Source organism: Tupaia chinensis, unplaced genomic scaffold, assembly GCF_000334495.1.
Source record: "Tupaia chinensis unplaced genomic scaffold, TupChi_1.0 Scaffold000119_2, whole genome shotgun sequence".
In the NCBI taxonomy this organism is placed as follows: Eukaryota; Metazoa; Chordata; class Mammalia; order Scandentia; family Tupaiidae; genus Tupaia; species Tupaia belangeri.
In genome coordinates, this window is record NW_006159586.1 from 19,760 (window position 1) to 34,732 (window position 14,973).

General features: G+C 41.5%; 1 protein-coding gene and 1 pseudogene across 3 annotated transcripts in view; both read left to right on the forward strand.

Moving 5' to 3' along the window:
• The window catches only part of ARK2N (arkadia (RNF111) N-terminal like PKA signaling regulator 2N), a 98,357-nt gene that overhangs the window by 5,687 nt on the left and 77,697 nt on the right, over positions 1-14,973 (forward strand). The gene's annotated exons all lie outside the window — the stretch shown is intronic.
• LOC102488198 (ATP synthase subunit f, mitochondrial pseudogene) lies at positions 9,919-10,335 on the forward strand (annotated as a pseudogene).

Sequence of the window (14,973 nt, forward strand, 5' to 3'; positions counted from 1 at the left end):
CCCCGGCGTCAGTTTAAGCCACCAGGTCCGGGACTCGAATCGCCGTAGACTACTTGGGAGTCCATTGACATAGCCATTACACCATCTGCTAGTCCCCCTAGTTTATTCTTTTTTTTTTACGAGAATTATTTTATTTAACTTTATTATTATCATCATTGTTATTTTCCAGTTTGATCAAAGAGAGACAGAGAGAGAGAGAGAGAGAGAGAGAGGAAGTGAGAAAGCAAGCCACCAGATCTGAGACTTGAACCGTGGTCAGCCATGTGGGAGTCCAGCGCCCTTAACCACCATGCTACTCTAGTTTATTCTTTTTTTTTTACGAGAATTATTTTATTTAACTTTATTATTATCATCATTGTTATTTTCCAGTTTGATCAAAGAGAGACAGAGAGAGAGAGAGAGAGAGAGAGAGGAAGTGAGAAAGCAAGCCACCAGATCTGAGACTTGAACCGTGGTCAGCCATGTGGGAGTCCAGCGCCCTTAACCACCATGCTACTTGCCGGCCGCCTCCCCCCCACCCCCAGTTTATTCTTAAGTCAACATTTTTTTTTTAAAGAGTTGTTTAATTTTATTTATTTTTTTTGAAAAGTTTTGCTATAGGGCATATATGCGTGGATAGGTAGGGGGGGTGAAAAAGGAAGAAAGCAAGCCATCAGGTCTGGGATGTGAACCATAGTCAGCCATGTGGAAATCCAGCCCCCTAAACACCACACAACCTGTTGACCCACTTAAGTCAACATTTTATCATCAAGGATTTCCCATTTTTCTGAGTGGTAATCCACTAAACTTGCAATACCCCCAATTTTACACTTGGGGGTATGTATAGTGGATAGATTTTTGGCAATATTTACCTTGGGGACTTCAGAACCCAGCATGTAGTGGTCCATCCTTATATTATAATTTTTATTTGTAATGGAATGTGTGTGTACATGCAAGACAGAGACATAGAGAGGAGCACTTTCTACAGAGTCTAGTCATGCCGTGATGGCCTTCCTTCAGTCTTTCGGCCCATCACATCTGGGCACTCATGTGTGTACTTGGCATGTTTCAGTCTGACCTGCCAGGTGTTCCAGCCATAATTGCAATGTGGGATTTGGCTTCTCTTGAGCAATACTTGACCATTGTGCCATGGAGCTGGTTGGGATCCACCTTTTTGGTCTTCTAAGGGAGGTAGAAAATGGCCAGAGCAGGAATCTTGGAGGAAACTTAGAACCTATGTTTTAAATTCTTTTTTTTTTTTTGGAGAGGTTTTTGCTATAGGGCGCATGCACTCACCAGAAAGACCAAGACAGAGAGACAGAAAGCAAGAAATCACACCCCCTGCCCCCGGGGGGGGGGGATGGCCATGCCATAGTCCCTTCTCCTCCATTCTTCTCTTGGGATCTTGGGCACACACACACACACACACACACACACACACACAGCTTGAGTTTAAGCCACCAGGTCTGGGACTTGAACAGGGGTTGACTACATGGAAGTCCAGCAACATAGCCATTATGCCAACTGCTGGTCCCTCTGTCTTCTTGATTTACATTGATGATGTTTTTGAGTACTTTAAAGTAGCTCGTTGGGAACCAGCAGTTGGCGTAATGGCTATGTCGCTGGACTCCCATGTAGTCAACTGTGGTTCGCGTCCTGGACCTGGTGGCTTAAAAGTCACACTGGGCGCATGTGCGTGCGTGCCCAAGATCCTGAGAGGAGAATGGAGGAGAAGGGATTGTGGCGTGGCCATCCCCCCTGGGGAGTGATTTCTCACTTTCTGTCTCTATGTCTCTCTCTGTCTGTCTGGCGAGTGCACGTGCCCTATAGCGAAAACCTCTCCAAAACAAAAACAAAAACCAAACCAAACCAAAACCAAAACCAAAACAAAACAAAAAAGTAGCTCCTTAGCCCCAGTGCATTTTCTGCTCTTGGTGTCTTCCTTGGCTTCTTACTTGGTGGTAGTTTATTCACAGCTCTGGTGCTGGGCCAGGTACATGCCAGAAGTGGTATCTGCAATGTGAAGTGATTTGAGCAGTCATTATCATTGTGGCCTATTTATAGGGCTTATATCAGTGGAGAAAGGGTTGGCTGGCGAGCATGCAAAGTTGTTCCCTTCTTATGGTTGCAGTCTCACAATTTATATTTCAGTTCCAGGTAGGACAGATCCAACACCTTATGGGCAGATCCATTCAGCTAATTTTAGTGTTCCTAACACTAATTTTAGTGTTCCTTTTCTGTATTCCAACTTTTTAGCACTCCAGTTCCTTAATCAACTTCACTTTTGAAGGAAAGAAAACTAAATAGCTGTATCATATTGAAAAATAATTAGTAATAATACCTTAATGTTATGTAGTCGGTGTTCAGATTTCTGTTAGCACTTAAATGCCTTTTTTTTTTTTCATTGCCATGGGGCATGTATACTCACCAGAGAGACATAAAGCAAGAAATCACCCCTTTAGGGCAATGACCATGCTGCAATCTCTTCTCTTGGGATTTTGGGCACACATGTGGCACACACACACATTTCTGGCATGAGTTTAAGCTTCTGGGTCCAAGACTCGAACTGTGGTCAACCAAGTGGGAGTCCAGCACCTTAACCACTATGCCACCTGCTTGCCCTCTTTTTTATTTTTTTGGAGAGATTTTTGCTATAGGGTGTGTGTGCTCGCCAGACAGACAGAGACATAGAGACAGAAAGCGAGAAATCACCGCCCCCCAGAGGGGATGGTCACGCCACAATCTCTTCTCCTCCATTCTCCTCTCGGGATCTTGGACACACACACACACACACGCGCCTGGCGTGAGTTTTAAGCCACCGGTCCGGGACGCGAACCGCGGTCGACTACGTGGGAGTCCAGCGACATAGCCATTATGCTAACTGCTGGTTCCCCTGCTTGCCCTCTTAAATGTGTTTTTTCAGTTAGTAAGATTAAGAGTCAAATAAAGTCCATGAATTGTTTTGTAATCTATAGGCTTCCCCTCCAGTTCCCTCCCCCAGCGTTATCTGTTGAAGAAACTTGAGTTTTCCCACTATCTGAATTTACTAATAACATTCCAGTGGTGGTAGTAAACATATTTCTCTGACTGCTTTAGGTTCTTGTTAATTGGTTTTAAATTTAGTCTTGGTCATATTCAGTTTCTATAATGTATATTTTCTCAAAAAAATTTTTTTTTTGGGTGGCAGTAAATATACTTTATAGATGATGATAAGTTCTTGGATCAGGAGACATACAATGTTGGTTTGCACTGTGATATTAGCAACTGTTCGTAATCATTGCATAGCTCTACTTTAAAAATTTTATTAATTTAATTTATTATTATTTATTAAGTTTGCTATAGGGCACATATGCTCATGAGAGAGAGAGAGAGAAAGAGAGAGAGAGAGAGAGAAAGAAAGTAAGTGCAGAAGGAAGCTACCAGATCTGGGACTCTTAACAGTTGTTGCCCATGTGGGAGTCTAGCACCTTAACCATCACACCACCTGCTGGCCCTGCCAGCTCTATGAATTACTCATAATTCCTCACTCTGAAGGCCTTTCATCCTTTCCAATTTGAAATTTCTTATACCATATCTTGTGTTCAGCTTTTTCAGTTCCTTTTGAGTTAAAAGATGAGTTATGGAAAAAGGGTTGTTTTTAATATATTGCAATTCTATAGGAGTTTTTAGTTCAATCTTAATTTTTGGTTTGTGCCCTGCCAACTTTATCCATGCTACAAATTCTTAGTGGAAAAACTAAAATTCTGGGGACCAGCAGTTAGTGTAATGGCTATGTTGCTGGACTCCCATATAGTCCACTGCAGTTCTAGTCCTGGAACCAGTGGCTTAAACTCACGCTGGGCACATATACATGCGTGCCCAAGATTCAAGAGTAGAATGGAGGAGAAGGGTTGTGGTATGGCCATCCCCCCGGGTGGTGATTTCTCGCTTTCTGTCTCTCTGTCTCTCTCTGTCTTTCTGGGGAGCGCACGTGCCCTATAGCAAAAGCGTCAATTAAAAACAAAAAAGAAAAAAAAAAAAACCCCTAGAATTCTGAAAAATAATTAAAATTTGTTTTGAGGTATTGGTGCATATTTGAGTATTGCTGTTTAAGTAAGCTAGTATTATGTATAGAAATTAGAAAAACTATATATGTATATTTTAGATCTCATATATATGTGTGTGTGTATATATATGTGTGTGTGTGCATATATATGTGTGTGTGTGTGTATTTATTTATTTATTTTTTAGATTTTTTTTTTCCCCCTAGGATGCATGTTGTGTGTGTGTGTGTGTGTGTGTGTGTGTGTTTTTTTTTATTTATTTTTTAGATTTTTTTTTTCCCCCTAGGATGCATGTACATGCCGGAGAGAGAGGCATCCTGCATCTGGGGAAGGCCATGTTGCAATCCTTTCTCCTTTTGGGATTTTGAGCATGTTTTTCTTATTTTTTTTTTTATTTGAGAGATTTTTTGCTATAGTGTGTGTGTGCTTGCTGGAGAGACAGAACGATAGAGACAGAAAGAGAGAAATCACCCCCTGGGGTATAGTCATGCCTCATTTCTCCATTCTCCTCTCAGGATTTTGGGCATGCACACACATGCACCCGGCATGAGTTTTAAGCAGATAGGTCTGGGACTTGAACAGTGATTGACTGCATGGAAGTCCAGCAGTGTAACCATTACGCCATTTGCTGGTCCCACTCACACACTTTTTTAATTTTTAAATTATTTAAAATTATTTTTACGTCTAGCAGACTATGTGGAAATTCAGCACCATAGCCACTACACCACCTGCTGACCACCAGCCCACACATTTTTTAAAACTTTCTTTCTTTATTTTAATTTGACCAGAGAGGGACACAGTAAGAGAGAGAGAGCACACCATTAGGTCCAAGACTCAAACCGCATTCAGCCATGTGAGAGTTTAGTGCCCTTAACCACCACGCCCCCTGCCGACCTCCAGCCAACACATTTTTCATTTTTAAATTATTTTACATAATTTTTAGGGCTAGCAGGCGGCATAGTGGTTAAGGTGCTGGACTCCTACATTGCTGACCATGGTTTGAGTCCTAGACCTTGTGACTCAGAAATCATGCCAGGCCTGTGTGTGTGCCTGCCCGACATCCCAGGAGGAGAAGGGAGAAGAAGGGATTGTGGCCTGGCCCCGCCGTGGGGCGGAGGATGATTTCTCATTTTCCCTTTCACTGTCTCTGTCTCCTTTCTGGCAAGTGCATGCACCCTATGGCAAAACCCTTAAGAATGTTATTTTAAATTACTATTTATTTATTTTATTTTTAGAATTATTTAATTCTATTTGTTGTTATTTTAAAAAAATTGACCAGAGAGAGACAGAGAGAAAAAGGGAAAGCGAGAAAGCAAGCCGCCAGGTCCGGGACTTAGACCGCAGTTGGCCATGTGGGAATCTAGTGCCTTTAACCACCATGCCACCTGCTGGCCCCAATTTTAACTTATTTTATTTTATTTTTTTGTAAAGAATTATTTCATTTAACCTTATTTATTTATTTATTTACTTATTTAAATTTGGCCACCAGAGAGGGACAGGGTGAGAGAGAGTGGGATGGGGAGTGCGAAAGCAAGCCACCAGGTCTGGGACTCGAACTGTGGTCAGCCAGTGAGAATCCAGTTCCCTTAACTACCACACCACCTGCTGGCCCCAATTCTAAATTGTTAAAAAAATTTTTTAGTGTATGTACTCGCTGGAGACACAGGTGAGGTGGGGAATGGAGAAAGCATTCCCTCTTCCCATGGAAAATGGCCACACCACAATTCCTTCTCCTCCATTTTTCCATCCTTTTGAGATTTTGGGCACACATGCACTTGAAAAACAGGCCATGTGGTATCCAACTGTCCTAACCACTAGGCCAAGGGCTGGCCAATTCAGCAAATATTAAATATTTATTATGTGTAAGGAACTGTGTGTGAGCTGGTAAATATGATCCTTGTGTTTATGAGTGATTGTTGTATAGTGGGATTGTGTAAAAAACATATACACAGGTAATTTCCTTCCTTTCTCCCTTGCCTCACAGCCCAGTAAAATTTTATTATTTATTTTTTAAAGGTTTTGGCCTTCGGATGCATGTGCTTTCTGAAGAAAGAGAGAGATGGTGAGACAGAAAGTGAGAAATCACCCTCCACTGGGTGGATGGCCATGCTGCAATCACTTTTCCTCCATTCTCTTTGGGATCTTGGGCATGCACGCATATGTGCCCACTGTGTTTCAAGCCATCGGATCTGGGATTAGAACTGCTGTCGGCCATGTGGGAGTTCAGCAACATATCTGCTATACCACATGCTAGTCCCTAAAATTTTATTTTTAAAGATTTACTTACTTACTAGTTTTGTTTATCATCATTATTTTTAAATTTGCTATAGGGCATGTGTGCTCACCAGAGACAGGGGGAGGGAAAGTGCGAAAGCAAGCCACCAGGTCTGAAACTCAAACCGTGGTTGGCCATGTGGATATCTAGAGCTTCAACCACCAAGCTACCTGTTCGCCCTGATTTTTTTTTTTTTTTTAAAGATTTTGTTGAGCATGTGCACGAGACAGAGAGAGGGAAAATGAGAAATCACCCCCCAGGGGGATAGCCTCTTCAACATCCTTTTGGGATTTTGGGCATGCATGCACAGATGCCTGGCATTGTTTTCAAGCTGCTAGGTCTGGGACTTGAATCGCAATCGGCCCTGTGGAAATCAGTGTATTAACCATTATGCCACCCACTGTACCCAAATTGTTTTTTTTTTTTTCTTTTTAAAACTTTTTATCATAATTTGCTATTTGTTCCCCCTTTTCCCCTTTGTAGAAATTTAAAATTTATAAATTATTAGTTTTTGCCTTAGGGTGCATGCACTTGCCTCCAGAGACAGAGCAAGACAGAAGCAGTGAGAGAGAAAGTGAGAAATCACCCCCTAAGGGGATGGCTATGTGGAAATCTCTTTTCCTCCCTGTTATCGTGGGCAGGTATGCACAAGTACTCAGTGTGATTTTGGAGCCACCAGGTCCACGTTGGCCATGTGGGAGTCCGGAGCTGTAACCTCTATGCCATCTGTTGGTCCCTTCGTTTGCTTTAAAAATCACCCTTTTGGGCCAGCTGGTGGTGGTATGGTGGCCTACTGTGCAGTTGGACTTAGGTATTAACTAATTGTTAGGTATTATTTTCTTGGATAATTACTAGTATTGTGATTCTCCCCCACCATTAGCTTCTATTAAACTTTATCACCTTTAGTAACTTGTTTTTTTTGGGGGGGGAGGTGGCAGGATGTATGGTGGTTAAAGGCACTGGATTCCCACATGGCCAACCATGGTTTGAGTTCCAGACCTGGCACCTCACTTTCTCGCTTTCTCTCTCTCTGATCACATTGAAAATAATAATAAATGAAAATAAATAATTATTAAAAAATAATAACTTTTTTTTTTAAGTTCTTTCATTATAGGGTGCACATGCTTGCCAGCGAGAGACAAATTAACAGACAGAGAGGGAAAATGAGAAACCACCCCCAGGGAGATGGCTAGTCTTCAGTCCCTTCTTCATTGTCCTTTAGGGATTTGGGGCACGGACGCACACAAGCCCAGATTGTTTTTCAAGCAGCTAGGCCTGGGACTTGAACTGTGAAATTGACCATGTGGGATCCAGCTGCCTACCCACCATACACACCACTGTCTGGCCCCTTTGTAGTAACTTAAACATTTTTTTGTGACATTTGCCAAAACTAGCAGGATGTAGGCATACAATACTGTTTGAAAGCCTGCTTCATTCTAGCTTTATTTTCAGGCGTTGGAATTTGTCTTTTGGTTTCTAGTCGGCATGTTCCTCGTCACCTGTTCTTGTTTGTATCTTAGAAACAAAACCCAGCCAAACTTCAAAATACCTTAACTTGGACGTTTTCTTAAGAGTGTCTACTTGTAGAGTAGGCAAAGTTGAACCAAGAGCTAAGAGTAGTTTAAAGAACCGTAACTGATTATCATGGATTTTGATATTTAAATTTTGGTTCCAGCTATTCAGGAAATGACTACTGCTTTGAAAAATGAGTTATCAGTAGAAGCATGCTATAATGTGTTTAATATCCTAACTGTCTTGGAGACAGAAGCTTCTGTCATTTAGAGTTAGCTATGTTCTCTTTGGTGGTCTCATGACTTTGGTTATTTTCTTCAAAGTTTTGTCCATATGATAAATGTTTTTCCAATAGTGTATAAGCAGCCCAATCACCTTGAGTTTTGGTGCTAGGATAGTGCATAATTTTTGAATCTCAGATTCATTAATAAACACATGGTTATGGGACCAGCAAGTGGCATGGTGATTAAGACACTGGACTCCCGAGGCCGGCAGGTATCATGGTGGTTAAGGACGCTGGATTCCCACATGGTCGACTGCAGTTCAAGTCTAGGACCTAGTGTCTTGCTTTCTCATTTTCCCTCTCTTTCTCTCTCTGATCAAACTGGAAAATAATAGTAATAATAATACAGTTAAACAAAATAATTTAAAAATAAAATAAAATACTAAAAAAAAGAAATAAAGACACTGGACTCCCACATGGCCGACTGCGATTTGAGTCCCAGACCTGGAGGCTTGAAAATGATGCCAGGTGTGTGTTTTTGCATGTCCAAAATCCAAGGAGGAGAATGGAGAAAGGATTGCTGTGTGTCCATCCCCCAAAGTGGGTGATTTCTCACTGTCTGTCTCCAGGGAGTACATGAACCCTATAGCAAAAAAGCCTTAACAACAAAAAACCCCACAAAAATAAAATGATTAAACATGATGGAACTTAAAAAAGTCTGTGGAAAAATGAAATTAAAGTACAAGTTTATTTTAGTGTGATAAGATTAATATTGGTGTGTAGTTTTTTGTAATACACATTTTCCACTAACTTTTTGAGGACCTGTTGTTTTTAAACTTTAAGCCAGTTAACAATTTTTGAATTCTGAAGCCAAGCTGATGTTAAAAACACACAAAAAAACACACTTAAAAATTTGCTTAGACTAGGTTGCTGTGAGACTAAATCATAACTACCTTGCTTAATAACTTCTTCCCACCTCCCTGTACAGCACAGTTTTATTAACCATTTGGCGTTCCATGGGCATAATTTTAATTAAGTGTGTATGGAAAACTGTATACTTCAAATGTAATATTAATGATATCAAAGGAATGGTGGCTGTGTGGTTTTTATAAAATGAATCAAAACAATGGAATGTTATTAAATCAGCAGCACTTATATTTATGAAGTAGCTGCTGCTGTTATTTAAGCACTAGTAGCTCCTACTAGTTGAGCCATCAATCTAAGCAGTGCTGTGCCGCTATTTGCATATGTTGTGGTTACTATTCTGCAAAAATAACTCATTTCCAAAGTTTGTCATTGTTATGAATATAAGAACAGCTTATGTTAATGATACATTTGTAGATAAAGTGACTGCTGAGGTAAAGGATTATTCACTTCCCGACAGAGTTTGTCCTTATAATTTTTAAATGAAGCCCAACTGTGCTGCTAAGATGTGCTAAGACTGTTCCTGAACTAGGACCAGAAGGGAGGCCCAGTTTTGAATCCTGGTCCAACCCGAAGTCCAGGTGCGGTGGTCTATAGTCCAAACAAACTGAGAAACTGTCAAGAGGATCATGAGCTTGAGTGAGACACTGTCTTTTTTTTTTTTTTTTAGAGGATTTTGCTATAGGGTGTGTGTGCTCGCCAGAAAGAGAGAAACAGAGACAGAAAGCGAGAAATTGCCCCAGGCGGGGTGGCCACGCCACAGCCCATTCTCCTTCATTGCCATAGCCCATTCTCCTTCATTGTCTCGGGATCTTGGGCACGCACGCATATGTGCCAGGCATGAGTTTAAGCCACAGGGTCTGGGACTTGAACTGCAGTCGACTACATGGGAGTCCAGCGACATAGCCATTATGCTAACTGCTGGTCCCCAGACACTGTCTTTAAAAATAATTGGAGGGAATGGACACCAGGACTCCAAGATGGCGTCAGTCGTACCAGTAAAGGAAAAGAAACTCATGGATGTCAAACTTGGGGAGCTGCCAAGCTGGATACTGATGCGGGATTTTACCCCTAAAGGCATTGCTGGAGCATCTCAGAGAGGTTACAACTGGTATTACAACAAGTACATCAACGTGAAGAAAGGGGGTGTTGCTGGGGTTTCTATGGTGCTGGCCGCTTATGTGCTCTTCAGCTACTGCCTTTCCTGTAAGGAACTCACACATGAGCGGGGACGTAAATACCACTGAAGAGGGCCAGCATGGAGGTCATACACTGAACCAGACCTTCATCTCCTTGGCTTGGCACCCCTCCAAAGGATCTTGAGTACTTTCATATCCCAGTCGAGAATTCACATCCAATAAAAGATGACTGCTATGTGTTTAAAAAAAAAAAGAACCTACTCTAAAAAGTACTTATTACAGGGACCAGCAGTTGGCATAATGGCTGGTCGTTGTATTCCCATGTGGTAGCTAGAAACTCACACCTGGAGTGTGTGCGTGCATGTCCAAAATCCCAAGAAGAGAATGGAGGAAATTCCTGGTCATGCAGAGATTTTCTCTCTCCGGTCCTGTAGCCAGCTAGATCCTGGGGACACATACATGTGCCCTGATTGATTTAGGAATTCCAACTATGGTTACGATGACAGTTCTACTTTCTGAGCAATGCATTACCCCTGATACACAGAGCTAGCCCAGGAAATTTTATTTTAAAGCAGTTTGTATTAAAATGTTATGCTTTTAGGTCAGCAGGTAATGTGGTAGTTAAGGTGCTGAACCCCTGTATGGCTGACCATGGTTTGAGTCCTGAACCTGGCTGCTTGAAAATCACATTGGGGGGCCAGTAGGTGGCATAGTGGTCAAGTCGCTGGACCCTCACATGGTCCATTGTGGTTCTAGTCCTGCACCCAGTGACTTGAAACTCATGCTATGCATGTGTGGGTGTGTGCCCAAAATCCTTAGAGGAGAATGGAGAAGGTATTGTGATGTGGCCATCTCACTTAGGGGGTGATTTCTCACTTTCTTTCTCTTTGTCTCACTGGCAGGTGTATGCAGCCTATAGCAAAAGTCTCTCCAGAAAAAAAAAAAAAAAGAAAATCACATCAGGCTTGTCTGCATGTGTATTCAAAATCTTGAGAGAAGAGAATATTTGGAGAAGGGATTGTGATGTGGCCATCTCACTTAGGGGGTGATTTCTCACTTTCTGTCTCTCTGTCTTTCTGACGAGTGCATGCGCACTATAGCAAAAAAAAAAAAAAAAAAGAAAATCACATCAGGCTTGTCTGCATGTGTATTCAAAATCTTGAGAGAAGAGAATATTTGGAGAAGGGATTGTGGTGTGGCTATGACCTTCCTTTCTAGGGATGATTTCTCACTTTCCCATTCTCTGTCTGTCTCTGGTGAACACATGCTCCCTATGGGAAAAAACCTAAGAAAAAACAAGTGTGTAATCTAATTCTCTTTTTTAAGGATCCACGTTTAAAACTTTCATGTTTGATTAATGGAGGTTACTTGTATAGCATGATCTAGTCTTAGGCTAAGCAGCAGTTTAGAAATTCAGAAACTGTCCTAATATGTCTATCTAAATATGTCTAAATATATCTTGGCCATTGACCTACATGTTCTTTTCTTAGAAATGAGAATTTTACATTTCAGGTTAGTTATGAGAAATAATTAATAAAAATAATTAAAATGTTCTGAAAACCTAAATAGAATTGTTTAGTGATAGTTGTCAGCACGGGTAGGCCATTTATCCTGTATAATGTTTTAAAATGACAGCTATTTCTGGGACCAGCAGTTAGCGTAATGGCTATGTCGCTGGACTCCCATGTAGTCGACCGCGGTTTGCGTCCCGGACCCGGTGACTTAAAACCCACGCCCGGCGCGTGTGCGTACGTGCCCAAGATCCCGAGAGGAGAATGGAGGAGAAGGGATTGCGGCATGGCCATCCCCTCTGGGGGGTGATGTCTCGCTTTCTGTCTCTCTGTCTCTGTCTGTCTGGCAAGCACACGTGCCCTGTAGTGAAAAACCTCTCAAAAAAAAAAAAAATGACAACTATTTTTTAAAAAAATTTTTTTTTTTTTTTTTTTTTTTTTTTTTTTTGAGAGATGTGTGCCCATAATCCCAAAAGGAGAATCGAGAAGGGACTGTGGTATGGCCATCCCCCATGGGGGATGATTTCTGTCTGTCTTTTTATGTCTCTCCAGTGAGCTCATGTACCCTATAGCAAAAATCTTCCTTAAAAAAAAAAAGTAATTGTTGACTGAAGCTTTCTTTGAAATGAAACAATCAAAAGCTTTTTTTTTTTTTTTCTTTTTACATGCTCCTTGAAACTTTTTGAAAACATTGAGGTTTTGGCTAATTCATGGTAAGGTTATTCTGTGTCTAAAATTTACCAGCAGCACCAATGATATCCTGTATTGCAACTTGGAAGGTGTAGCTAGTTTTCAGTACTCAAAAAGCAAAGGATAGGGTGATACAAATTACTCTCATGTTACTTTATCTGTGAAGTACAGAAGTAGAGCCATTAACTGCAGTTATTTTCTTTGTGCTGTGACCCCAGTTCCCATATGAAGGTATTTTCACAAAAGGTAGCTGAAACATGTGTAAATGTATGTTTGTGTATGCACCATCTGCAATTTTTTAAAAGAAATTTTTGCTGTAGGGTGTGTGTGCTTGCTGGGGAAACAGAGAGACAGAAAATGAGAAATCCCCCTAGGGGGGGATGGTGACATCGCAATCCCTTCTCTTTTCTCCTCTCGGGATTTTGGGCATGCATGTACATGTGCCCTGTGTGCCTGTGTGGTAGGCCGTGTGGGAGTTAATCAATATAACCATTATGCCATCTGCTGGTCCTGACTGGAAAAAGCAAAAAATAAGATTTTATAGGTTCATTTATTTTTTTATATATGTAAACATATTTATTTTAAGAGATTTTTTGCCTTATGACATGTGTGCTGGAGGAGAGAAACAGAGACAGTGAGAGGGAAAGTGAGAAATCATCTGTGTGTGTGTGGGGTGGGTGAGGGGGGCGGTTGCCATACCACAATCCCTTCTCCTTTTTTCTTCCTTGATCTTGGCCATGCACATACATGTGTTCAGCATGAGTTTCAAGCCGCTGTGTTCTGGACTTGAACCATGGTTGGCCATGTGAGAGTCCAGTGACATAACTGCTATGCTGTCTGCTGCCCTTTTATAGGTTCATTTCATTGTGATAAAAATCAGTGTGCAACTTTTCGGTGGCCTACTGGGATCCGGGGGCTTATTTGATGTACCTGGGCACATTATTTTCTCTGTACTGGCTCTGTGGGCTTCATTTTCAGCTGGGCTTCCCTTTCATGAAGGCAGAGTTGGTCCCCAGATACTCCAAGCTAACAAGTTTCCTCGGTACTTAAAAAATTAACAGAATGTTTTTTTAGGTTTGTAGAAAAATGGAACAAAGTATAAAGTTTCTGTTTCCCTCTGCCCCAGTTTGTCCTGTTGTCAACATTGTTAAAGTCTTGCATTAATTTGGTACACATTCCAATTGATGAGCCAATATTGATGTGATACTTTAGTTAACATAAGAGTTCACTCTTTTTGTGTGGAATAATACAGAAATGTTACTTTCTTTCCTTTTTAAAAAAATTTAGGATAGCAGGCTTGAGTGAGCAACAGTGTGAGAGAGCGAAAAGCACCCTCTACAGAGTCTGGTCATGCTGCAATTTCCTTCCCCTAGCCTTCTAGCTTTTCAGGATCTTGAGCACACACCCACATAACTGGCATTTTTTTCAGGTAGACTGGGTGGGGCATCTGAACCACAGGCTGCCACGAATAACAAATTCTGTGAATAACACTGAGTAACGGTTCTGTGGGTTGGGACAAATGCCTAATGCCAAATGTCTACACCCACCTCACCCCAAGTAGTGCATTTGTTATAGCTGATGAACCTATTAATACATTGACATCCCATTTTCAACAGAGTCCTTTTTATGTAGAGTTCATTCTTAGTGTTGTGGTTTATAAATCTGTCCAAACCCCTAGTATAGTTAGTGAAACTATACTATACAGTATACTTACTATACAGTATAATTTCACTAACTTAAACGTCCTCTGTGCTCTGCTTCTCCATTCCTTCTTCCCCAAAACCCCTGTCAACCATTGATTCTTTTTTTTTTTTTTTTTTTTTTTTTTTAAGGTTATGCATGCATTGTATGTGTGCTCACCAGAGAGGGACCTAGAGAGGGAAAGTGGGAAATCCCCTGCCAGGGGTGATGGCCCTGCCGCAAAGCCTTCTCCATTCTCTTCTTGGAATTTTGGGCATGCATGCACGAACCCGGCATGATTTTCAGGCCATCAGGTCTGGAACTCAAACTGCAATCAGCTGTGTGGGAGTCTAGTACCTTAAGCACCGCATCACCTGCTGGCTCCTCTTTATATATAATTGGAGCATTTATTATTTTTCTTTTAAAGTATAGTTCGTTCTTTCATAAGCTTGAGAGACAGTACCCCCAACAAGGTCTTGATGTTGTGATCCACCCCCAGCCAGACTTGAATCGTGTGCATGTGTGTGTCCAGTATACTCAGGGAGAAGGCTGTGGAAACAAACAGAGAACCTCACCATGGAGTGAGCCTCACAGCTTCGTGCCTTACCATTGTACTGATGCCCATTTCTTCTTATCATGAAAATAATATTCCATTGTCTGAATGTATTGCAGTTTATCCATTCACCTACTGAAGGACATCTTGGTTGTTTCTGTTTTTGGCAGTATGTTTTTGGCATTTCTGACTATAAATTACAGTGTTAAAAGCATAGAATTTGGCCTACCCTCTGTAGTGCCACTGGTAGCATGTTGTACTCTGGAACTGGAAGCCACATGCCAGTCGCAGTTCGAGTCTCCTGGCGGTTGACCTACAAACATACCACACATGCATGTTGATACTCAGGATCCTGAGGGCCTGGAGGACTGGATGAAGGAACCCTACCATGACTGAACACCATGACTGAACCCTGTGCAGGATGCTTTTTCCTGTCTCTTTCCC